This window comes from Cottoperca gobio, chromosome 2 (assembly GCF_900634415.1).
Source record: "Cottoperca gobio chromosome 2, fCotGob3.1, whole genome shotgun sequence".
In the NCBI taxonomy this organism is placed as follows: Eukaryota; Metazoa; Chordata; class Actinopteri; order Perciformes; family Bovichtidae; genus Cottoperca; species Cottoperca gobio.
Window position 1 is genome coordinate 3,741,055 of NC_041356.1, and position 26,962 is coordinate 3,768,016.

General features: G+C 41.7%; 1 protein-coding gene across 2 annotated transcripts in view; it reads left to right on the plus strand.

Moving 5' to 3' along the window:
• Nucleotides 1-26,962, plus strand: part of LOC115021828 (beta-1,3-galactosyltransferase 1) — an 87,092-nt gene that overhangs the window by 30,735 nt on the left and 29,395 nt on the right. Inside the window, exons 2-3 of one of the 2 annotated variants that reach the window (XM_029452540.1) lie at nt 8,654-8,704; nt 23,254-23,321. The gene's annotated coding sequence lies outside the window, so the exon portion shown is untranslated. The remainder of the gene's footprint in view (nt 1-8,653; nt 8,705-23,253; nt 23,322-26,962) is intronic. The other variant, XM_029452549.1, reaches the window with a different exon arrangement.

A 26,962-nucleotide genomic window follows, 5' to 3' on the forward strand; every position in this document is an offset into this window, starting at 1 on the left:
GAATGCTTTTCCAAACTGTAACGTAAAGCGTCTTTCTCTGTGAGCCGTGTCCGCGATGCACAGTGCACCACTTCCACCGACACTTAGAAACGTCTCATTCAGAACACATCGTCCTTGCTTGCAACATTAACCTCCGCCAGTTTACCCTGCGGCAACGAGGGATCCAATCAACTGCCACGCTTTGTCAACCTCCAATGTCTCGGTCTTTTGAGACTGTGACACAAAGAAATTAACGCCCTGCATATTCATCACTATTACTGGCTACAAGACTACGATTTTAATTGAATATGTAAAGCACAAGGGTTCGGCTCATTGCGTCGTTGAAGCATGGGCCAGTCACTGTTTCTCTTCACGGGAAGATAACAAATGCCGGGCTGGAGAGATGACACGCAAACCCCACAGCGGGAGCTACAAGTCCAACTTGTAAAGTGAAATATTGCTTTGAGATACGTGGAGTCATGATAAACATGGAGTCTAGCACATGGTGTAAATAATCAGGTTAAATCAAAAGGCTGAACTATGATTGAAACGCTTCCCTCTGGGCCTGAATTGATTGGCCATTTCAGCCAGTTTCATAAATAAACAGAGAAGAAGAGAAATGATGTGTAAACCTATTTGTTACTTTTAATGCGTGCACCTGATCAAGGCTGCAGGATCGCGCATGGCCCCTTGTTGTGCTTAGCACTCATACATGCGCTGCTGGGCCTTCAGTGGAGTGATTGCAACAATTAGCTGTTAACAGTGAGGAATGAGCCCTCAATTCTCATTAATGGCTGCGCTTTTACTGAAATAAAAAGCCAGCTCTGATTGAGCTTGGCGGATGCTAGACTTTGGGTGGCGACGGGGTCCTTCTGGGACTCCAGCCGCTTCCTTGAAGCACTCGGCATGATGAAAGAGCCCAGAGACACGGTCGTGTAGGATGAGGGAGCAGAGCGGACAGGCCCTGCCTTCAGAAGTCTGACAGCTCCCCAGCAGAGAGGACAGGGAGGATGATGGGAGAAAGAGAGGAGGAGGAGCAGAGGTGTCTGAGAGAGATCAAAGGTGCACTCATCAAGGGCTTGTCTCTCCTCTTCTTTGACAGGGGCAAAGAGGTGGGGAAGGGGGGGAGCTTCAATGAAAAGTCAATGACAATGAGTACTGCAGGCTGAGGCTGCAGAGCTATAACAACACCAAAGAGCAGAGAGTAATCCTTTTTACCTGTAGCTCTATCGCTCGATAGTCCTCTTAACAGTCTGCCGCAGCAGTCTCCATATCATTTATTTTCTTTGCACTCGCCCTGAAAGCTTTGTGCATTTGTAATGTTACAAGCTAATGTACGCTATACATACACTTAGCACTTGGATTCATTATTTGTTCATGTGTTCGTTATGGTAGTTCAGTTGAGATCCAGCATGTGCTTGCAAACCACAAATTAAATGAAAGATGAAAACGAGGTGCTGCATCTATTTGTCACAATATAAAGCAAGTTACTATTTCTGTTGAGCTTACAGAGTCCCTCAACCTTAACATTCCCAAGAATGGTATGATCTGTTTAACCCCGAGCAGTTTCAGAGTGTTTTATTCTCCTGTTTACTCACTGAGTCCTGCTCCTCTATAGAAACAGCACAATGAAGAAAACTATGGCGTCCATATGGCATTATAACTGTATAAGCTGCACAATGATTGTGCTGTTTCCATTGAGGTGCAGGACTTACAGTATATATTGCAGTGAAAAATGAGGCCACTGTTTTCAAAGTTCCCACAAGTGTAACCAATATTTAGGGAAACAAATGGGCTTCACATGATATACATATTGAACTGTGTACATCTGTACAACCTCTGCTCTGTTCAGAACCTGCAGTTCAGTGAACGTTTCACTGCATTGCTGTTGTTTGTCTCGGCCGAGTCGTTCATGGCTTCCCAGTTTCGCTGAGCAGAATTGATTTTATTTTTTAAATCTAGTAAATGCAACAAACAAAATCCATGTAGAATAAAGTTATTTTGATAAAATATCACTATTTTAAGCTTAGATTTGGTTATTTTTCCTAACGGAAGCGTTCTTGGCACACGATTCATTCAGTGACCGTAGGAAATTTGAAAATCCCAGGTTAACTTCTGTTTATACAGTTTCTGGCTATGATGGCTGATGTCATTTTGAAGATAAAAAAATAAAGAAAACATGACTTTCAAACCCAATCTGCAGATTTTGGGGTTCAGTGGATAAATTATACAAATAAAATGAGGGGATTTGTCCAATTACTGGTGTGTGAGACTGTTGGATGGCGATGCTTCAGGTGATGAATGTGTTTTTGCTGACACATGTGTTGGTGTTTATAAGACGCATCACATCAGAAATTCATTAGTTCTAATTTATCTGTTTGACTTTTCTGAAACTTGAGGGAGCGCTTCACTACTTTATTACCACGTAGTATTTTCATAATTAATACTCATCAGCCCAGGTTTGAAGGAGGGACATCATTTGTTTGCTCATTCATGTGTCGCATGCAATATGTCAGACTCCGCTGATCTCGCTTTGACAAAATCTGAGGAAAAGATGCATCTCACAGCTGCACCCAGCCTTCAAAAATTGCTTTGAACAGCCCCAGGTAGAATTATAACTCAAATCAAGGTGTCGTAGACGGGAACATATTAGTGAAAGGAAATGTACGCAGCCCAATAAACATAACGCACTTCCGTGCTGCAGATTGCCTGGAGAGTGTCTCGCTCATTAAACATGATCATGATGAACTGAAAGGTTATAGAGGCCATCATGGAGATATGACCTATTTCTCCCTCCTGAGTGCAGCTGCTCCCTCAGCACTGAGGCACGAGCAAATACAGCCGGGAAGTTCCTTTTCTTGATTTGCTATGCATCATCAGCTATGCAAAGAATAAAGAGAGATGTCTTTACTGGATATAAGATGTATAGGATGTGAGTTTTGTGAGCAGTGTGGATGGATGTAAATCTCTCTCGGGAATATAAGGAGAAGGAGAGAAGAATGTTCCTCCGAGCTTACATTCCCACTGGCCTCCAGCACAGGACTGTTTTTAACATCTTAACACGACTCACTAATTGACACTACTCGGACTAGACATCGAGAAAGAATGTATAGTGTCAGTCAGAAGTTTCTAAAACCCTCTACAGCAGAAAGGTCGAGCTCTTTCTCTGTAAGACAATCGTCCTGCAATAACAGCTGCGCTTTTCCCTTCCATGAGAGTTTTAGAGAGAACTACATCTTTGTGTTGAAGGACTTAATTGACAGGATCTCGGATTCTAATGGGACTCTTTATTAGGGCTCTAATAACGCTGTGTGAATCGAAAAGGTCAACCAATAAGCCCATGGTTATGTACGAAAACGGCCTCTTAGCATGCTGACGGCACATGCAAATCTGTTTAATTTGTTGCCTGTTGATTGCCTGCTTAAAGAGCTTCTCAGGTCCACTCAAACATATTGCACAGACCTGAAACCCATATCAATTCAAAAACTTACAATTACACGTATAACTCTATGTATTGATCCATGTTTGGTGTGTTAATTGCAAGAGAAGTTTTTTTTCCAGAGAAAATTCTGTCCTCTAGACAACAAACATCTATGAAGTACCCTGACACACTCCGCCTCCAAAATACAAGGCTACGTCACTTTCACCGCGCACACACCCGTCCTCTCGGTAGATAAAGAAATAAATCAACTGTCAGCAGTAGGACAAGATTGTGAGTCTGCTACTGGCAGTAGCAATAGCAGTAATACTACATGTACTACTTGTAAGCTAGTAGTATTGATCAGTGTTGTTCTGTTTGTGGCAAAGCAAACAGAGATGTTGTGCGTAGAGAAAAAGCAGGTGTTTGTGTAAAGCTGCAGTTCTTTGAAGCCGCAGAGCAGTTCTTTGGTTTGACAACAAAGACCAATGTGTTCAGGATATGTGTTGGAATTTAAATGTGAACAGAATCCAGAGAGCAGGAGAGTGAAATGTGACCTTGCATTTCGTGTCCCGCTGCGTGCGTGTGCGTGTGCGTGTGCGTGTGCGTGTGTGTGTTGATTTTAGGCTCAGGATGTCTGCAGTGCGTGAATCACCTGCAAAACGGTTGTAAAAAAGAAATCTAAAACGTCATTTCCGTGTCTGTCGCCGGAGACTTTGTCAAATAATGCTAACAGCTGACAGGAAGTCATCAGGACGCCTTCAAGCTGAAAGTTAATTATCTCATTGGGCCCGGCGGGTATCTCAGGATCTGACGGTATCTGTTTCAAGCTTTCAGACCACACAGAGACACGCTTTGATTGTGACATCCCCCCCCCCCCCCCCCCCCCCCCTCGGTTAGCAGCAATGATCAGCAATCAGGATTGTTGGACTTTCAAAAGGAAGTCGAGGCGGATGAATGCCAGTGTTGACGTGTCCGTTAGCCATTAGATCATTAATAGAGAGAAACTGTAATCCATGAAAATCCCAATGAAATTATTACTGTATTTTCTCTATTATGTGGGACTGATGTCTCCTAAAACATAATTACTCTTTTGTTACTTCATTTTCTTTTGAAGGGCAGCGGTTTATAGCTCTCAATCATGTCCACTGTAATCACCGTGTCTGCGTTAAGACGGACTGAAATTTGATTGGCAACTCGTTCTGAAAGGTCGGAGGAACCCTGCAGTACTGGCGGATTTGTGGATTCAGCTAAAGCCCTTTTCTCTCAAAGAAAAGTCTACTATAATGAGTTTGGCCCCGCCGACATGGGATTATGATACCCTGATGTCATTTATGTTTGAATTTAATAGTACAAGTATACATTACACATTCTTCTATCCTTTTGAAACAAGAAATTGAAACAGGCTTACATAATAATACTTAATTTATACGGCACCTTACAAAGTGCTTTACAATTAAAGCATTTAAAAAAACAAAGGGAAGAAGCCAGAAACTAAACACGTAATTAAACACGGACAGTGAAACAAACACATGTCATAAAACATCAATTAAAAGTGATTTAAAAGACCGATCAGAGTTGTCCGCCCTGCTCTCTTCAGGCACTTTGTTCCAGAGTCCGGGAGCCCCGACTGCAGACGCTCCATCACCGCTGTGTGTGTACCGCGACCTCGGAACGACCAAGAGCGCCACGTCTGAGGACCTCAGGCTGCGGGACGTAGGGAAATAAGAGGTCTGATAAATAACTTGGGATGAGGCCTCTCGGGGCTTTGCAAGTAATTAATAAATATAAAAGCAGCAGGTGTAAAGTCAGAGTTCAGTTTCTCAGCTGTACTTTGTTCTAATTAGCGAATGTTTGCTAACATGCTAAACTAAGGTGGTGATAAACATTACACCTGCTAAACATTTAGTTTAAATCACCTCACTTTAAAGGGACATCAACACAACAACATTCTGTTTATTCAACTCAACTTTATTTATATTGCACCTTTCATACAAAAGTGCTTCACAGAACAAAAACAACACATAATATAAGACTTGAAATGATCAAAACCTTTTTTTCCAGAAAAAAACATCAATAAAACAAAAGCAGCAGGGATAAAATATTGTAAAAAACAATGATTAAAGCTTGAAAAGTAAGGCAATAACTTTGATCCAAATGAAGTCTTAAACTTCCTGTTACACACATTGAGTTGCACATTATAGGGGCATAAAAAGAGAAGGCGTTTATGGGACACATTAGGAACATTTGCAAAGATAAGCAGAGTAGGAGGAGCCAGGCCATTTATAGCTTAATAAACAATAACATCCATTCTAAAATATCTCCATCACCAATATACAGCACGATACAGACACCAACGTTTACCGACTTGTTTTAGTAACAAGTTATATGTTCATGATGATCAAGTATCCAGATAAATAAGGTTTTAATGCTTAACTTCAATCTTGGACCAAACCATGACTTGAAATGGAACTTCGGCGACATTACCCTCCCTATCACCGCTTTAATGGCACGCACAAACAATAACAATTACACGCTAGAAATTATAACTCGGGGAGAAATTGTTTTTTGCAATCATCTTTATTGGGCTCTTATGGTAATTTCCGCAGTGAGCTCTCGCAGACAAACAACACAAGGAGTATATTCAGGCCGAGAAACAAGCTCATCACTCATCTTAGAAAGAGTTTCCACAGCACAGCTTTGGAGCCTTTTTTTGCTCCCAGGGAGAAAGATACAAAGTCTAACGACTGTTGGCAACTCGACTAAAGGTGCATTTGCTTTCCTTTTATTATTTCTCGTTGTTGAATAATTAAGACCAATTGTTATTTTCTGTAATGAGAGCAATAATTCATATAATGCCGATTAGTGCGACGACAGGGGAGGCGTAATGCTTCCAAATGGCACCTTCTTTCCCGGCGTCAGAAAGATGTTAATGGCGAGCAGCGGCCATGCTTCCACAATGAGATGAAATGTGTGAGTTAGCTTCTATAAGGCAGCACTGTGAGAGGGCCACGAAGACATGTGTGTGATGCACCAATAAGTGTTTCTCTGCATCTGTATAGTAAGCCAATTTGCAAGGTGATTGCTCATCAGCTGCCTCCTCCGAGTGGCTGCGTGTGGGCTCGTGAGTGTGTATTACACGCGTGTGTGGTTGTGTTTTTTTTGTTCTCCCTCTCCGAGAGACATTTTGGTGCGTGAGTGGCTTGTTAATGGAGGGCTGCGATTACTCCGGAGCTGAGCTGACAGCTCGGTGTAGCTAAGCTCCAAACAGGTAACTGACTTCACGCCACGGCCGAGACACGCCACTCAAGTCGGAGGACAGGAAGCCCTTGCCAATTACCCAGCTCGCACTGCTCTTTTGCTGTTAGCGGGAGCCGTGACGAGGCTCCATCCTGACCTTGACGCGGACCTTCCTGTGATTGACACACCATCACGGTCTATACTTTTATTTCTCTTTCTCTTTCCATCCGTGGTTTTTAGGCTTCTCGATTGATTAATCTCAGAAACTGCATCTTTGATTATTGATGAATCAACACAAAATCAATACAAATAATAATAAATTGTATTTATAAAGCGCCTCTCAAAGCTAAAAGCAATCTCAAGGCGCAACTGTCATGATTATCTTATCATCTTTTGAGGTTGTTTCCTCTTCACATTCCCCTTCCAATGTGAGGATTTGTTGCTTCTGCCTGCTTCATATCATTCTCAACTGAATATCTTCGGGTCGTACGAAGCAAGACATGAAGTTTCAGTGTCTTGTTTCAGTTTCTGTCATTTTTCAAGCCAAAATGGCAAATATTTTCTTCTCAAATATGACCATTTGTTCTATATGATCGTACGTAAAATATCTTTGAGGTGGCAGACTGTTGGTCGGACAAACGAGGAATTTGGATGTTGCTTTTTTGATGATGGTTTTGATGACCATTTTTATTGTTATTAGTGCTGGGCCATATGGAGAAAATCAAATATATATCGATATTGCGACGATGTTGTAGAGTTGACTATTGGTGCTTCAACAAAATATTTACACACTGAAAATATTGTTAAATAATCATCAGTAATGTGAATATAATGACTAAGTGGGTAAAGACAAATAACAGAAGACCTACAACAGGCTGGTACATTCAGAAGATGACATCACTTTGCTGTAATGCAGCCTTTAAAGCCAGGAAAAGGTCCATCTAGCATTACAGGGTATCAATATAATGTCGATGTATCGCACAGCCCTACATTTCAAAGAACAGAATTAATTAATGGTTTATTAATGAATTAAATGTGATAATAAAAACCTTAGTTGCTCCCTGTTCACTATGGAGTCTGGTGTCTGAACTCTAAGTGAAATGTGTCCGCTGTTTAGTGCTCTGAGTCATTTGCACTGAATGGAAGGAGTAGTGCACATGTTCTGCTAACAATGCCACAATGCGATGACGATGACTCGTGAGTCTGAAATCTCACAGACGAGTGTTCTCACCAGACAGCAAGACATCCTGCTCACAATGCTCTCCGAGTATAGACATGTAGTGCGGGCACGTTCATTGTGTAATTGAAACATTTTATTTTGAAAAATAATTAGTCTTGTTTTATCAATGCCACCCTGAAGGAAAATGAAAACCTGGGAATGTTTTGAGTTTGGTCACGTGTGTTTCGGCGCGGCAGCATCTGCCACGGAAGCTTATTAATCAAGTGCAAAACTCAATTTGATGTGAGAGAATTTCATTTGACCTTTTCTGGCCGTGAGTGGGTCTTGAATGATAAGTTCTCATAAAAGAGCATACATCGATAGATCCCTCCACCTTCTCTGTCTGTTTGTTGCCATAGTTAGATAGCGGCAGTGGCTGCAGCATACTAATGAGCCGGGGGCTGATTACACTTTAAAGTTCCCTCGTGGTTTGTGTCAAGATACATTTGAGTCGAGCCTTCATGCAGTTTGTATGAAGGAAGGCATATCTGCTACTAGAAAACGTACGACGCTTATCTATTTTTTAATTCTCTGACGGAATGGGTTCAACTTTCAACTGACTTACATTTATTTATTCATGTTAAAGAAATGCTTTTTACAGAATCACAATGACGTTTTAGCCTCAGTGAAACATGTTTATTTGAAAATTAAAATAGCGTTTTTTTTTAGGTTGACCACAGCCTTGAAGCCACACATACCTCCCGCATCATCTAATCTCTTTTCCTTTTCCAATATCCTTTCTTTCTTTCTTTCTCATATCAGTTTACCTGACCTGGCTCTGTCTTTTTTTCTTCCAGGGATGGTATGAGAGAGCCCATATTGGCTTGGACGAGAGCCAGCTGTGTCAGGTACGGTATGCTACACTGACCTCAGCTTCCTGTCCGTTTGTCAAAGCGCTGCTCAATCAAGGATGTAGCCAATTTCTGCTTTAAAAGGCCTTTCATAATAGGTAGACACAGAGGTCAGAGCTTTCTCTGCTGGAAAGAAGGAGATTGAGAACTGAAAACAGAAACGTCGAATAAAAGTTATTGTTGCCTCCGAGCTTCACTGCTTCAATCTCGCTGTTTAATGAAGCAGAGGCTGTGTCACACTTGCATGCATTTAAGTCTCCTGGGTTCATCAAAGGGAATTACTAAATTGAAGAGAAAATGCGGTGCAAGGTGCATCCCAGTGCTTCATGTCAGTTCCTTTCTCTCGTCTGTGCTGCCTTCACATTCCATTCAAGGAGAAGGAGGTTGTTGAAGGCTTTTCTTTTTTCATGTCTACAGTAGAAAATGTATGAATTGATAGACTTACTTGTAATTGAGTCAAGATGCATATAGATATAGAAATGACATGATACTACAGCTTTGAGACATTATGTCCTTGACCCCGTGTCCTAACTGAATGCGAGCTAGCGTTGCATTGTTTTCTATTGGAGTGTTCTAACGGTTTGTTTTGAGCTGAGCTTGTGTTGGAAGCCATGTTTGTATTTATTCCTGTCTCTCGCCTTAAAGTTTCCTACTGCTGTTGGCTGTATCTCATTAGATTTAAATATTACAATATAAAGCATGTGATTTCTTTTTTGAAAAAGTACAAACATAGGAAGCTAGGGAGTGACTCGCCCATTTTTGAAGAGGTTAAGTCTTCATTCTGATCTCGAGCGCACAGCTGATAGGTATGGGATTTGTTTATGACGTAATGGAAGTGCATATTTAACTCTCGCTGGCTGTAAGGACGCTGTTACTCTCTGCCGCAGAGTTCTCTTCCATCATTACGGTTGCTGTTGAATTATTGCTTGTTAATCTTGACCTAACGTTACATTTCATTTTCGTCACTGAAAGTCACGTTGTGTGACTCCCGTCATGCAGAGCAGTCAGTGCAGCGGCCCGGGCGAGAACGCAAGAGACGAAAAATCGCTGCAGTGCTGTCGAACTCGCAATCCAATATACATTTTATAAAATCAAATGTCTGTTGTTGTTTTTTTAGTTGGAATATGTACTTAGAATTTTGAATGTTCGTCGACGGCCCAAAATACTTTTTGTCCCGAGTATGGGCCAAGCTCCAAAAATCTGGATCCTACATTTCCCATAATGCAGCTCAATAGAATCTTTACCTGCCTGGTAGACGCCCCTTTCAAACCTTCGCCACCAGTTTGTGACGCAGGCTTTATGTTAAAAATGTTTAGTCTCCCAGCCCAAGTTAAAATGACTGAGTGATGTCATCAGGGTTCATTTCTCTTATTTTCTTAAAAAAGTTTCTCCAAAAAAAATATATTAATTTATTTATATATAAAAACACGTATAAATAAATATATATATATATTTTATATATATATATATATATATATATATAAACATTTATAAAAACATATATATATATATATATATATATATATATATATATATACATATCGTATCGTGACATCAAAATTCCCAAGCAACACTGGCCACAAACGCCACAACGTCTTCCCCCACAGGTGGGAGGGCGGTTTGCAGTTGGGAGATGCCTTTGGGCATTGAAACACAATCCGGATAATGTATCTTAAAATTAGACACTAAGAAGTGCTTCTGTGTCTTTCCTTCTCAGTGTCCCGCCACTGTCTGCACTAGCCCGCAGAGACACAAACAGTAAGCACACATATGTCAGCTGCTCCATGCAAGCTAAAGTTCAAATCCTCTTCCTATTCGTGGATCTTTAGTGCCACAGGCAGGGACTCAGAGTAAAGGTCATCTCTCACACTGAGTAAATGAAGGAAATTGCCGGCTTTAGCTTCCCGCCACCGTGCTGTTTTTAGCCTTTGCTGAGCATTAGTGACTGCTGCTTACTCCCACTCACCTAATCACCACTCAGCCCGCCAAATTAATACATGAATCATACTACAAATCTGCATATAATTAGCATTTTCGAGCCTTGATGAGTATTTCTATATGATGTTATTTTTAATTGCAGCGGCTCTACAGACGGACACATTGTGTATTTTGCTGTATTATGTTATTCAAAGCAGTAATCACAATGACATTCTAGTTTCTAAGCACATAAATAAGGAGCGCTTCAACATGATATTCAGTAGCAGTAATTGAAATAAAAGAGATTGTCAGTGAGGATGGGAGCCCATCTGGTTCCAGTTGATCATACTTATCTTTCTGCAGTGGTTTGTTCTCTCGCTACAAGGAAAGAAAACAAAATTGGGTTTTAAAGCTGCATCTAATCACACTCACTACAAAGGGGGGTGGCTGCTCCACACCAGTCTCACCGTGTAGCGTGAATGTAAAATCTGAATGCATGGATGATTCTTGCATAACGTCATGGTGAAATATTTAGTGAAAGCAGGGAATGTATTGATGGGCCTTGGGGAAGAACAGTGGGTATCTAAGAGGCAATTCAGCTTTCTTTGAACTGCTTCCCCTACTTCCCAAATCAGGACTCTGGGAGTTACTGTGAAGTCTCTGAGTATATACAAGGAGTTAAAAGCACCACTTTATCCACTCATTTATAAAACTAACTTTTTTGAAATTTTCAATCAACCCTTGAGATGATTTTGTGACAAGTCAGAAGATTTGATTTGTTTTTCTCTTATTTAGTTGGTGAAATAGAAAGACAGTTATTACACTGTAGCAGGTTTGACACAGATCCAGATGTGGAAACATAATGTATCTTCCTTTACGAGACTTCTTCTCACTGAGTAATACATGTGAATTAGTGTCTTAACAAGGGTCCCATGCATAAAGTGTTGATTTTAGATTATGGACTTATCTTTGCATCAGAATCTTTTCTTGTTTATATCTCTTCCAAACTCAAGATATTTCTTTTGATTTCATCATAATGCTGAATATCAAACTAGTATGAATTTCAGTAATAGATGGATTCATTGCTCAGCCAGTCCAAGTGTTAGTCCACCACCAGAGTGACGGGCTAATTGAGCAGCGCGGGCTGGAGATCCAGCTGCACGCCCTATTTTCATAGCTTCATCATAATTTATCGAAGACACCTCGGCGGGCACTTTATCAAGTCTCAAGACCAATTTCTCAATCTTTTTTCCCTATGAATACATTATGCCACCAACTCATACATCTTCCACTGGCTGTCCTTGCGGCGAGCGGGCAACCTCCCAATGAAGTGTGAAACGAAGCACACAGTTTGTCACGCACAGTTTCCCCCCACGCTGCGTTCAGCGTCGGTGGCAGGAGACCGCAGTGAGATATCGGCCCCGGCCAATGGCAGTGAGTTATTTGACCACACAGTGAGATATCAGTGTGCACAAAGCTTAATGCAGTGCTGAAGAATCCCCAGAGATAAGCATCTCTGTCTTGGCGTGGGGGTTGTAACTCATTAGTTGATTTCACTGATCAATCATGGTTGAATTATTGTGGGTCATTAGGAACATAAACCTCGAATGGTGGCCCTCAGGGGGAAATCCATTTTGGCGCAGTGGGAGGTAAATGACTTGATGAGTGGGAAAGGATGTGTGTGTGCCTCCCTGACTGTACGAACTGCACTTAATTGCTTTGATTGTCATTGAAAATAGAATTTATCCCCGAAGACAGAAGAGTTTATTGTATTTTCCCTATATAACGATGGCAGCTTCTGCGGTTACATTAAACGAGCTGTGCTTGAACTGCTGGCAGATTTACAGACCGCAACACACACACACACACACACACACACACACACACACAGATAGACCGCACAATTTCAAAGCAATGATAAAACTATTAAGCTTTTATCACATGGTTGACTCTCTGACTGACTGGCATTGTTTGGCATTATTCCATTTCAAAGGCTCTATTTGTGATTATGGCATGGGAACAACAGTAAGGCTTCTTCAACTGTCTTCAGATCAATGAAGTAAGTCTTTTATAAGCTTTCCAAACATCACAGCGAGAAAGTGCAATCTCAGAAGATTATACTTGTCAGATTAAATGATACCATGGTGGGGTTTCAATTGGCGAGCAGCAAGAGGCTCCCGATTCCAACAATAACATCTCACTGCTTTGAAAACAGAAACCAGAGGACTGTGGATGCACCTCACAGCTTTCCTTTGGCTGTCTGTGAGTTGATTTATAATGTGTGCCTGGGTTCAAACAAGTGCTCTGTTGGATGAAAGGGAGATTAATGTAAGGCCAGGTTATTTGTCTTCACTGACTCATGAATCACTGCAGCCTCCCCGCAGGTTCTCTCTCAGCTAATGTACAAGATGTCAAATCATATCTGCGGTCGACCCGGCGGAAGTTTGCGATGTGGTCAAGGAGTAAATGCAAATGAGGCTTTCATTTAACTTGTTGATGGGAGGAGCTAAACTGCCAGAGACCAGTGTAACCTCACTGTTCAGTGCATTAATTAATACATTTCCATCTATAGCCCAATGTCATTCAGGAAGTAAGTCACCTGGTGAGGAGCCATGGAAACATTGTACTCTGATTATATACAGTTGTGCCAAATTAAATTCTCTCGGTTGTTGTCAGGAAAAATAACTATAATGATACTGAAGCTATTTTTCAATTTTCAGAATAGAATAAAACATTTATTGGCATTGCTCGTACACACACTGAAGTTACCGAGTGATAGTGTTACCACCCCCCCCCCCCCCTTTTTCAACCATCAGGGATTCAAGCGCTTAGTCCACCACAATAGTCGCCATTTGGGAGGACCCATCATGCGCTTATTTTGTATTCCACGTAAAAATAAAGCCTAACTAGCATCCACTTTTCACCAGTGTGGTTGAGCTGCCTCTCTTTCCCCATGCCCTTTGGAATCATGGAGTAACATAGGGAGGGCTCAAGTCACAGTAGTGATAATGATGTCACCTTCCCCCTGGTTGTCTGCCTGTATGGCCTTTAGAATTTAAATAGACTTACACAGCCTACACGCCTACACAGATAATACACCAATCAAACTACAGTACATTGTCTGTGGGAATATATTCTTTATTTCTTTTGGTCTTTTGTCTGTTTTGGAGATGGAGGCAATGCTTATATATTTTTAGTTGAAAGCATGTTGAACAAGTGGTGGAAGAAGTACTCCAGTAAAGTAAAGTAAATGTAGTCGAGTAAAAAGTACAATATTGGTTTCCAAAATGTACAGGTATAAAGTAGCATAAAATGTGAATACTCAAAGTACAAGAACCTCAAAATAGTACTTAAGTACAGTACTGGAGTGAATGTACATTCCACCACAAGTTGCACGTGCACATGCAAACACGAGGCTGAAGAGCTAAAACCTCAGACTGTGGCTTTTGTCTCCTTTTCTTCATTTCTCCGTCTAAAGCAGGGGTCTCAGACTCGCGGCCCGCGGGCCAATTGCGGCCCGCTGGACGATATTTTGTGGCCCCCTACTTGACATCAAAGTTTAGTGTTAGTGTGGCCCGCGCGTTTTCTCCAGCGAGTCGTTGCCTTGGGCGTTTTATATTTGTTTTAATCACTTATAGGCTACCATAGCTCAGGCTTGTGACAGCAACGTTTTTTTTGTCACCCAGCCCGTCATGTCTTTCTCAAAACCTGCCGTGAAGAGAAAGGTTTGCGATGAGCACAGACAATTTCAGGAAAAGTGGGAGACGGAATATTTTTTTGTTGAGCACAGGGGCATCCCGACGTGTCTTATATGCACAGAGAAAGTTGTGGTGCACAAGGAATACAACATCAGACGTCATTACTCAACTAGACATGCTGAGGAGTATGTAAAATACCAGGGAGATGAGAGAGAGGACCGGGTCGCCAATCTTAAAACATGTCTACTGAGGCAACAAGATCTTTTCAAGAAAGCAAGCAAAGAGAGCGATGCGGCAGTCAAAGCTAGCTACGTGGTGAGTGAGATGATTGCTAAGGCGGGAAAGCCATTCAAAGATGGCGAGTTCATCAAAAAGTGCATGTTACAGGCTGCAAGTAGAGTCTGTCCGGATAAGAAGGCTCAGTTAAGCAACATCAGCCTTTCAGCCAACACAGTGGCAGAGCGCATTTCTGACATGTCGGGTAACATATACGATCAACTGCGTGAGAAAGCTAAACATTTCTGTGCATACTCAGTCGCTCTTGATGAGAGCACAGACATCACTGACACTGCGCAGCTCGCAATGTATGTCCGCGGTGTTGACGACAATTTTGACGTGATGGAGGAGTTGCTCACAGTGATTCCAATGCATGGCCAGACCACCGCTCAGGAAATATTCCGCCAGCTGTGTGATGCCATTATGGATGCCGGTTTGCCATGGAAGAGGTTTGCTGGAATAACAACCGACGGAGCGCCATCAATGACAGGGAGGAGAAATGGACTGGTGGCACTTGTTCAAAGAAAACTGAGAGATGAGGGTGTGGAGGAGGCCATTGCTCTGCACTGCATTATTCATCAGCAGGCCCTTTGCAGCAAATGCCTGAAGTTTGACAATGTGATGTCTGTTGTTGTGAAATGCATCAACCATATCAGATCCAGAGGCTTAAAGCACCGCCAGTTCCGCGCCTTTTTGGAGGAAATAGAGTCAGCATATGAGGATGTGCTCTACTTCACCGAGGTACGTTGGCTCAGCAGGGGAAACGTCTTGAAGAGGTTCTTTGAGTTGAGAGCAGAAGTGAAAGCCTTCATGGAGAAGGATGGGATGGCTGTTCCTGTGCTAAGTGATCCCAAATGGCTCATGGACTTAGCTTTTCTTGTTGACATCACACAGGAGCTGAATGTACTGAACAAGAAATTACAAGGCCAGGGGCAGCTGGTCAGTGCTGCCTATGACAACGTCAGAAGCATTCTCCACAAAACTTGTGTTATGGAAAGCCCAGCTCTCTCAGACAAACCTCTGCCATTTCCCAGCATGCAAGGCACTCATGGATGTGGGCACACCATTCAGTGGTGAGAAGTATGCTGATGCCATTGTAAAGCTACAGGAGGAATTTGATCGAAGGTTTGCAGACTTCAAGACACACAAAGCTAATTTTCAAATGTTTGCTGACCCCTTCTCCTTCGATGTGCAAGATGCCCCTCCTGTGCTTCAAATCGGAGCTCATTGACCTGCAGTGCAATTCTGAACTCAAAGCCAAGTTCAGGGAGGTGAGTGGAAAAGCAGACAAGCTTGGACAATTTTTGAGAGAATTGCCCCCCACCTTCCCTGAGCTTTCCAGGATGTTCAAGCGGACCATGTGCCTATTTGGGAGCACATATCTGTGTGAAAAGCTCTTCTCCCCCATGAACTTTAATAAGTCAAAGTACAGGTCCAAACTTACTGATGAACATCTTCAAGCCATACTGAGCGTCTCAATTGCTTCCTCCCTCAAGCCAAATGTGGCTCAGCTGTGTAAGAGGAAGCGCTGCCAGGTCTCTGGCAGCAAGGAGTAGGTTAGAGAAGCATATGTTCTGAAGAACCGTTCATGTTATTCTGTTATTATATTGTATATTGTTATATTATATTGTTATTATTAAAGATTGAGAAGATTGGATCAGTTGTACTTTTTTTTGGAATAATAGAAACCCTTTTTTTGTGGAATATTTGATGCGGCCCAGCCTCACCCAGAATCTACCTCCAGCAGCCCCCAGGTAAATTGAGTTTGAGACCCCTGGTCTAAAGAAACTATTTCCCGTGGGTTATAAAAATAACAATAACTGAAATATTCACTCATCTAAAGAGGAATTTTAATATTTTCTTTTCTGGCAGAATTTGCAGTAATTGCCTATATGCCAACATGGAGAGTGTCTTTTTTCTGCAAGCTGCTCTGTCCATTAAACTCCACTCATCTCACTTTGAGCAGATTAAACAAATCCAAAGTGGTCCTTCCAAATATCAATAAGACCAATCAATGTGGCTCTACTTAAACTTGCTGTGTGGAGGCGGTACCTCGGTTCACAGGTTGTATCGCTGCAACGTTTCACCTTGTAGCGCAAACACCTGCGCTGTGAAGTGGGCTGGATGAGCCTTCATTCCTGTTTGCGAGGTTCAAATCTGTGTAAGAAGCAGCAAATAGTGTTTACGCTGGCCTTTGAAAGTAGCACAATGCAGCACTGTATAGAGCAGAGTTTTCTGTTATGTGTAGTGGTAGTGCATAACCACTTGAGCAGAGAGCTCTGCCAGTCACAGCATCTCTTGACAAATGAAGGTTTCATTTAAAGTGAAGGTCGCAAGCTGCTTTTGTTTTGAAATCGCTGGAGTGAATCCCCCTCTCTGAAGTGTATTTCACTTTGCTGCTAATTTGAAGTTTTTGGCTGACACATCCTTGTGAGGAGTCCATAAGCAGTCAGTCACCAGCATGAGCCTTCTGCAGTTTTAACCACTTCAGCTTTGTTGGAACATCACAGATGTGCTCCAACCTGAACACCGTTTTACAGACTTCACACCAACAGAATAAAATAGAGGTTTTGTTTGTTTGTTTTCTCTCTAAATCTCTAAGTGCTTTTTAAATAGTCTAAAAAAAACCTCCCCACACACCTCTCCAACTACTTGTTTTAACTCAAAGGCTTTAGAAGGTATTAAAAAATACATTTAATGTCCTAAATTCAAATATTTTGTATTGTCTGCTGTGAGTTATAAAAGGTTTTTGTATCTGGTTGTTGTCTCCACTGTTTTACATCATACTTTTGCTAGATATGACCATGAAACCGGTATTAAACTATATCTGGTATTAAAAAACGAACCCTGCAGAAATATGCTTTGCAGTTTGGAATAAACGCATAGTATGTAAACTACTTAGTTTCAAGCATCACCCAACGATGTTGGTCCAATGGTCACTTGGACACTTTGGTCCACTACCTCAACACAGGCTTCCCATTGAATTGGTCATTGATTGTCGCGATCCCGAGAGCATCATTCCTAATGATTGTATCGATTGTTGAGGGAGAATCTACTCTACTGTTGGATTACTGTTAATATTAATGTTCCCCAGGGGGTAAACCCCGATGTTTGTGGTGACCTTTGTAATGATTGCAATAATATGATCTCCCAAAGGAATACATCCGTTTGATTTTAAATTCTTAATGACCCTGGGTGAAGGAAAGTCAGTACGGAAAGATCCACAGTCGTTTCTTTGTTACGTTCAACGTTGTTGTTTTGTGGGTTTAAATGAACCTTAAGGAGCCACTCACTTGACTTTTAAATGAGAGCCTTGCTCAACATACAAAGCCTGCCAATGATTTGTGCACATTGGAGGTTGATTTATGATGTCTGAGGTTGACCGTCGATGGCGAGCTATCAAGGTGAAAGTGCTTGAAAATGAAAATGTTCTTCCAAAGAGAGACATGCATGCGCACGTACCTTCAGCGAACAATGCATTATTCATTCTCTGCTCATCCTGCATGGTAGAGCTTCTTTGCCAACTTCGGTGTTGGCCGTTTACCTCGTTTCTCCTCTACATGCCCTGCTCTTTCCATTTCCTGGAGATGTTTCCACACACGGCACACTATCTCTTTGAACAGTGCTATTTGATGTTAGGAACCAACCAGGATGTGCCTTCGCCTTACCCAAATCCTTTAGTCTTTTGTGTATTCAATGAGCAATTGCATACTCGTAACCATGCATGACTTTGATAAAGCAAACCTCTGTAGATGAATAGACTCCACCTCCACACACTGACTGCACACTTCATAAGGGGGGGGGGGGGGGGGGTTATGCACTGCAATGCAATGCCTTTACTTCAATGTGGGGGCTTGGACATTGGCACAATAGGGTTTTGATGGCGCATAAAATTAGAAGCAGGTTCAAAAGGCAGAACTTTGGGTGGCCATTTATCATGTCCGCCTTTATCAAGTAGGTCATATTCCCCTGTGCTTTCTGAGAGAGGGGGGGGGGGGGGCTGGGGGGAGAGAGAGAAAGTAAAAAGGAAGCAAGAGAATAAGGCAGAGTGACAAAGTAAGCGAGAAAACGAGGAAATAGATAAAGAGAATGACAAGGGAAGGGTTGTGTGTGTGTGTGTGTGTGTGTGTGTGTGTGTGTGTGTGTGTGTGTGTGTGTGTGTGTGTGTTATCTGTGAGTTTCCGTTCCACAACTCTGTCTTAGTAAACATGTTGATATTCACTTTTCGGAACGTTTCTGTTTTGCTGCTTCGACTGAATTGGAAAAGACGACCTAAACTTTCAAAGTTCTGCCCAGAAGTATTTTTTCTGGGCGTAAGCACTCTGCCACACATGCTCACTCTACACTTCTATCCGTGGGAGTGAAGGCTTTGTAGCCTTCTCTGGTGGCTTGCAAGTGGGTTGCTGAGCATACTAAGTACTTTGTGTCGGTGGTATGTTATGTAAAAGTAATTCTAGGGCTAATTTCAGTTTAAAGGGGCACAGCTGTGGGCTGTGGTAAGCATGGACTTGCACGCTTTTAGTTGAAGTGACACTTGATCTTGAAGTCATTTAAATGCAAACTGGAAATAGACACAAGAAAGGCAGAAAAGCAAAAAAAAAGCTCAACTCAGACTGATCATAGATTACTATCCAAAAACATCATCAACTTACCCAATGAGTTTTATTAATAGGATAAGTACAGTGAAAATGAACATTCTCCCGCTTGTTATATTGATTTCAATCCTTGCCCGTGAATATACCACAGGTCCAGTTCCATAGTTGGGATAAACTAATATCAAGATTTATATGGGGGGGGTAAAAGACCTAGGATAGGATATACCACACTCCAATTGCCTAAAGAAAAAGGGAGACTGGCTCTCCCAAACCTAAAGGAATACTTTCATGCAGCACAACTACGTCCGCTCATTTACTGGTGCAACTCTGATTATATAGCTCGCTGGAAAGACATTGAAGTGCTTTCATCTGGGTCCACAATTCAACCACTCATAGGGCAAAGAAAAATACCTCCCCATATTAAAGAAAAGAGAGACTTAGACCCAATCACAACATTTACATTAGATATATGATATTCCATTATTAAACAATTGAAAGTGGGAAGGGAACTTGGAATATTAGACTGGATAGCTTATGACAAAGGATTCAAAGCAGGTAAGTCTGACTGTAGATTCAAACAATGGACAGAAAAAGGTTTAACAGCCGTACGCAGTTATCCATAAGGGAGAAATGAGAAACTTTCAAGACAAAAACTGTTTTGATCTAGAAAAACCAAGACTTATTCAGATATATGCAAATGAGGGATTACTATACAAAAAGGGTTAGAAAAAAAGAAGAAATACATCCTATTGTAAAGATTATTGTACGAGCTTATCATGATACTATTTCCAAAGTTGTGTCAACGCTGTACTCTTGTTTGATAGAAGCTAAAAAGGATTCAACACTTAATGTAAGAACTAAATGGGAAAAAGAACTGAGCGAAGAGATCTCAGATGAGATGTGGATATGTGGAAGATCCACCAGACCACTACACAGTCACACGGACATTATTGGTGATATCCTAATAATGGAGAAACTCACATACAGATTAAAAGTTATGGAAGACAAATTTCTCAAAGGCAGGGGGAAATGGTTAAGTTACATATCTAAAAAGGAGGCATAAAACACTAAGTATTATTGTATTATATTGTAGAATGTCCCCATTCAGGCACTGTTCAATTTAAAATGTAATGTTTGTATGTTTGTAATCGTTAAAACAATAAAAGAAAAAAAAACATCATCATCAGGATAAATTAATGATCACTTAGAGGATTGATCTATACACTGAGTGTAGGATCATTTTTAGCCACTTAATCAGATTTCAGTCTTTCTTTTTACTTACTATGATGTGATTTGCATGATCTGTAAATGTATTGATACTGGACAAATGTAGAGTAAACTTGGATGAGTGGACCAGTGTCAGTAAACAGTACTGGACCAGTGTATTTGCTGGATATGATTCTGATCATAGACTGTATATATACAGTAATATATAACCTAAGAAGTGGACATATTCACTATGAAGTCCCCCATTGGTGGACTACTTTTTTGAAGCCTCGAGTTTGGCCATCGCCATCTTGGTTTTTTGGAACCAGAAGTGACACAAGAGGGTGAAGCTAAGTACAGGTGAACAATAAATCCTGCTGTATTGAAGACGACTTGAAATTAACAATTGTGACCATAAACTCATTAGGAAAATGTATAAATAATAAAATATAAATATAAAATAATATATATATATATATATATATATATTAAATATATATTACTATATATATAGTGCAAGTGACTGTCATTTTCTCATAGACTTCTATACAATCTGACTTCTTTTTCCAACCAGTGGAGTCGCCCCCTGCTGGATGTTAGAAAGATACAGGTTTAACACGATTCTGCATAAATTTCACTTTTCCGTTGCCGCTTGATTCTGGACTCAGTCAGTCAACCAGGCAAGCTTGACTTAGACAGCTGTTGGGCTGGATAGTATAACTAGCACTTGATAGGTGTCTAATTTATTGCGAGAATTAAATTGTCTTGTCACCTTGATGGTTGCCCCCTGCACAATAGCTTAAGCTGTTCTAGCATGAGAGCACATAACATGTAATTCAAAAAACCATGGTGTCCTCTGCACTGTGTTTCTGCCAGACTGTGTTTCAGGAAGGCAGGCGTTTATTTTGTGTTTGTGAGCAGGCAGAGTTCAAGGACTCAACAAGGTCTCAGGTCCCCGGGGCCCCCCCCACAGAGGCAATGATGACTCCCCCCACACACCCACCTACCTACATTCTTCCTCTCCTCCATTTTGACACTGAGCAACGAGGCCTGCTCTGACCTTGCAGGGATTTGCAAATGTGCAACTAGCCAGCCCTCTCAGAGCTACAGGAGGAGAAACGCCTGCAGCCGACAGACTCACATGCACATCCAGCCATGCGCTAAAATACACACACACAAACACACACGCACACAAAAGGTACATCTGCAGAAGGACGCTGTTTCTAGGTCCCCGTCTCCCCACGGGAGCTCCCTATGATCACAAGGTCCAGCAGTCAACACAACCCCTAGACAGCTCTGCCATTCTCCCTCCTCTCTCCCTCTCCCTCCTCGCCCATCACACCTTCAGCATAATAAGTGTCTGCAGCAGTCACACCATGGCACTGTGTGACCCTCTCAGTCATCAGCAGCGTAACCCCCACCCCTCCTCCCCGGCAAGACCAATTTACAATCTGCCCGCCTCTACGCTGTGTCTGTGATGCTGCACCGCCGTCGCTCTGTTGTTTATTTATCACCCCTGGCTGTCCAATGAAGGGCATTATGAAAGAGATTACACAGTCAAACGGCATGGCTCACACCCCACTCTCATTACTCACTGCTTGTCCAGGAAGATGGCGGAGTGCAGGGAGTGAGAGATTTCAAAGTGCTGGACTGTTTGATCACTCTGTAAACTGAAAGTATATGCTCCTGCCGGGCGAAGAGGTTTGTCTTTCAAAGGGACACCTTAAAATGCGCAATGCTGTGGGGGCTCCTGTCGTGAAGGCGGCTGTAATTGAATTGGAAATGACAAAAGGGACTCTGGAGCCCCAGCTGCCAGGAAGGACTGAGAGTCCAGAGAGAAGTTAGAGGAGGAGGAAGGACGGTGATGCAGCAAAGGCTTAGTTTCTCACCTTGTCATGCTCATTCACCTCAGCATAATACAGTGAAGGCAAGGAGCACACAGAAGGCAGCACACCTTAAAGAGAGGCCTGAGTCATATTGTCATATTGATGATTCAAGCCACATTCTGTTTGCTGTCCGTTAACGTGTGCTTGTATTTCTACATATCAAGAAGAGACAGAGAGAGCTTGAGCTTGTTTCTACAATGTGAGAATTTTATGTAACTTTGGTCTTTTCAAACCTATTTCAAAACCCAGTGGCTGAGCCAAAAGTACACGGTGTTCAAGACTGGAAACAAGGCTGCTTCTGTGGAAAGTGGTTATTTTAGAAATACAAGGTTTCCATCCTGACAGGGTGCACAAAAAAGAACGGCCTCGTGCACATTGGCAGATTTGGGAGGCTTTTCAGTTTAGCAGCTTGGATGTGCACACACACACACACACACACACACACACACAAACAATGTGAAAGAAATTCAACACTCATGAGCAGTGCAAAATTGTTGCTGTTGGTAATTCAAGCTGGTGTGAGCTGAGATGTGCTTCCATGTTCTCCCTCATACATGACATATTTCAATAAAGGGTAGTTTGCAGCAATAGTTTTGAGCCACATCTAAAAGCAGCAGGTGACAACGAGCTCTGTCAAAACTTTTTCCCGTGTGTATAAGAGTTTGCATACAAACGCTATTATTTGTATTATTTCACTATTCTGTCATTCAGCTTTGATATGAATCCACCAGGAGGAAGTGTGATGTTGAACATGCAGAGATCAGAGAAGCCTTTCAGCATGTGTGTGGGTGTTTGTGTTGTGTGTTGGCAGCATGGCATGCAGCAGGTGGGTGTGTGCAGTACAGTAACAGTACAGAGCCAATTTAAGGATGTGTCCAGCACTAGGTTTCACTTTGTTCAATGCTGTAATGCAGGGTCACTCCCTCAACCCTGCCTCAGTGATGGAGCCTCTTTGTTTCCCTCTGCAGGTTTTCATGGGACCTTCCGCTGCCGGCAAGCTCAAGGAGAACTCTCGATGTTGAAGCATACAGAAGAGGTGTGTAGGATCCCATACCTCTCCTCTTTTGCTTTTTCCTTCTGACTCGCACACTATTGTTTCAGCTGCTTCAGTTCTAAAGAGTGGTACTGGCAGGGTTCAATCAAGAGATGTATCTCGCTCTCATTTTTCCTGGGTGTGATCGATGCATGTGTGACCTTCAGTGCGGAGGCGTTAGTCTGCTAACCCGCCGTACATCTCCATATAAAACAGTGCTTTTTCACATCATCCGTTGTTCAGAAGTTTGAATGTATAACTTACTTGAAATCGCTTTAATTCAGACTCCTCGATACTTTTTGAAGGATTTTGACTTTAATAGGAAGATGCAGGGCATAACTTATAAGTCTCATGTTATACTGTATGTGTTAGGAGTGTGCAGTCATATCATAGACTGTATATAAGATCACCCGTCGGGTTATAGACCGCAGTTTTCAGGGTTTTCAAGCCTTGAGATTGGCATTTCTGGACGTCACCATCTTGCTTTTTGGAAGCAGAAGTGACACGAGAAGGTGGAGCTTAGTACAACCCAACGGTGAATAGTGAATACACTGAAACGTTTAAAGTTTTAAGACAAAAACAGGGACAACACTGTGGTAGTGACCTGTCAATCACAAGGTTGCTTGGCTCATATGACCCCCTGCAACATTATTTTCAGGCTCATATTTATATGAGGCCAGACATACACAAAAATAAAACTATACATTAATTCACTCTCTGTATACATACAGTATCTATATTTGCCTACTCGCTCTCATCCTCCCTTTAATTGGATGAAACAAATGTAATGACACAGTATTTCATGAGAAAATAAATCCAAACAAGCGGCTGCTTCGTTCCAGGGTGACTCGATGCAACGCAGAAGCCGATAACGCTTATGAAATGTACAGGGCAGGCAGTGAATATAAATAGGTTCCCTGGTAAACTGTCTGTGGATGTGTGATGCATATCTGGGCAGCAGCTGTCTGGGAACGATGCTACCAGCATCATGGAAGGTTTGCAGAGTCCTGTGTGGGGGCGTGATGACAATCACAAGACACAAAGTAGTCTGGGAAAAAGCGGTCATAAAGAAAACCCATTCATTTGGCTGATCTTATGCTATAAATGTTTTCATAATGGGATTTGAAAGTACAATGTATCTTCTAAGAGTATAAATCAGCTTATTTTGGAGTTATAAACTCATTAAATTCTTGCACAGAAAAGCCATTAACTACTTAAGCATAATTAACACCCACTCAATTATTATTTCTCCTCTACGGAACACTAAAATCCTCCAACACATCTTTGAACTCAGACAACAGCCTAAAGCAGCGTAAACATGTGTTTTTAAATCTGTGTCAAGAACAAAACTGCCAAAAGGCTTTTGGTAAAGATATTTCTCCAACAAATAACTTGAATAAATTCAATCGTACTGCAATCTTCTGATGTCAGCGTAGCAGCCCATTTAAAATGTAATTAAAAATGTAATTTGGGATTCCTACAAGATATTCTGTAATAGTTACTGCTTTGTATCATCCCAACTGTAAGCTCTTCCATCTCACAAGGTTAGTGTGCATGAAACAAGCCTGGCTGAATAGAACAGACCTGTGTAATTTAACACTGACACACTTTGTCGTGTAACGTTTACTGTGTTACATGTAGGTTCATGAGAGAGGCACCGATGAGGATTTAAAAAGTCATTTATTTTTCTCACTGGGAAATTTCGCTGTCATATTTGATGTTGATGATTGCATGACTCTTCTTTCACCATTTGCTGTTGGTCGATTAACTCTCGCATATCGATCTTTTTATTAACGTGTATCCAGATAGGTGTTTTCATTTTCTCTCATAAGTCCTCTCTTCTGTGTGGGCGTGTACATAATCAGCATACTTTTCTACTTGTTATAGTAGGAAAAGCACAGGCGTAACAAATCATCAATTCAAAGTGTCCCAGTAAGCCGTGACAGTGAGGCCCGTGAGTGAAAAAAAAGGTCTATTGATTGACATCTCCCTCACCTGGTGAAGTGAGGCAACTCGCGCCTTTATCAATTTTATTTGCATATAAATAGGCCTCCTCCTGAGCAGAGGTCTAATCAGCCGGGATAACTGGAGACACCTATCTGGCTGTGCAGGGACCCTGAAGACATGCACTGTTTTCTCTGTTTCTACACACAAACAGACCTGAGCACAAGTGATCAGCCAAGTGAAAGTACCTGTATTGCTGGACAATACATATGTCGGGCCATTAAACCAGTAACATTATAGTCTCAGTTTGTAATCAGAAAAATATTGAATATTTTCGACCAAAGTGCAAGAAAACCAACATGTTATACTATGATAAAGATCCTATGAAAAAGCTTGAAAGACCACCTGAAATCACAAAAATGATTAACGTTTTTATTTTTAAAAGTTAAAAAATAAAAGGTCTTAAGAGAAATGTCAGGAATAGTGCTTTTCCTTTCCGCTGCTGGAGGTGCGTGTTTGTTTTTGTTAGCATGTATATTTACGTGTTGTTTAATGTGCTGAGCATCACATTTTTCAAAAGGAGCCATTTTTGAGTGCCTTTTAAAACTGTAATTTCATCCTTGTTTTCACATTAAACAGAATTATTACATTAAAGAAATTGGTTTCTAAGTATTTTGATATAAAACATCCACATGCAAAAACATTCCATGGAGAGACGACGGACAAAGACATCTTTATTTCTTAGAACCTTAAAATAAACAGATGAGCGTGTGAGAGTTCATTTATTATCTTCATATTTCTTGTGTATACCTGTAAAGAAATCTAAATTCTTCTCACCGACTTGTTCTAAATGAAGACATTTGCTCAGTGTTTGCAGTTAGAGGGATTAGTGTGTCCTCCATGACTCGTGAATCACTCGGCACTGTGGCAAAGATAATTAAGAGTCATTAAGACATTTTCCGCAAGATTCTTGTTCATTTTCTGTTTCATTTCACCCAAAGCATGGGGTCGGCATTGTCATTCATGTGCTGTAACAAGACACCGTAGGTCACGCTCGCTAGCTTTAAATATTCAATTAATTTATAAGTTAGGAGGAACAATGTTGAATCCATCAGCAGTGCAAATTGTTCGTAGCTCAAACAGAGCAGAAGGGTATTGGTGTTCAACAGCGGCCTGCTAATTGGTGAGACACTCTGTCACATACACTGATACATTGTTAGGAACAGTTGGACACACAACTAACTCATCCCACGCACACACACCTACACACTGACTCTTTGTTTAGCTAGCACTCACAACGCTGTACAAAAACCTTTTATATACGTGCATCCGTAGCAACACGCAGAAACATTTGTGCCTCTTATTTACACGTTTGCACAAATGACACGTGTCTGAGTGAGACGGTGAATCAGAAGACGAGTGCAGCTGCCACTCACTACATCTCAAAGGGAAGCATTATCTGCTGCTGGGTTTTGCTTTCCGTCTTTATGCGTGGTTAAACAGACAGCGGTGACATCCACACAGGGAATAAGGAGGCAACAGCAGATCACAAAACCCTTGAGGACTTCTTAGGTTTACAAAAGGGTTTTTCATTGGCTGAGGTCACAGACTTGAGTGTCTCCGCTCCCTCGGCTCCCAATCCCCTGTGACACCGCTAGAAATAAACCTTGAAGTTTCGTTGCTCTTCGCTTGTTCCACCG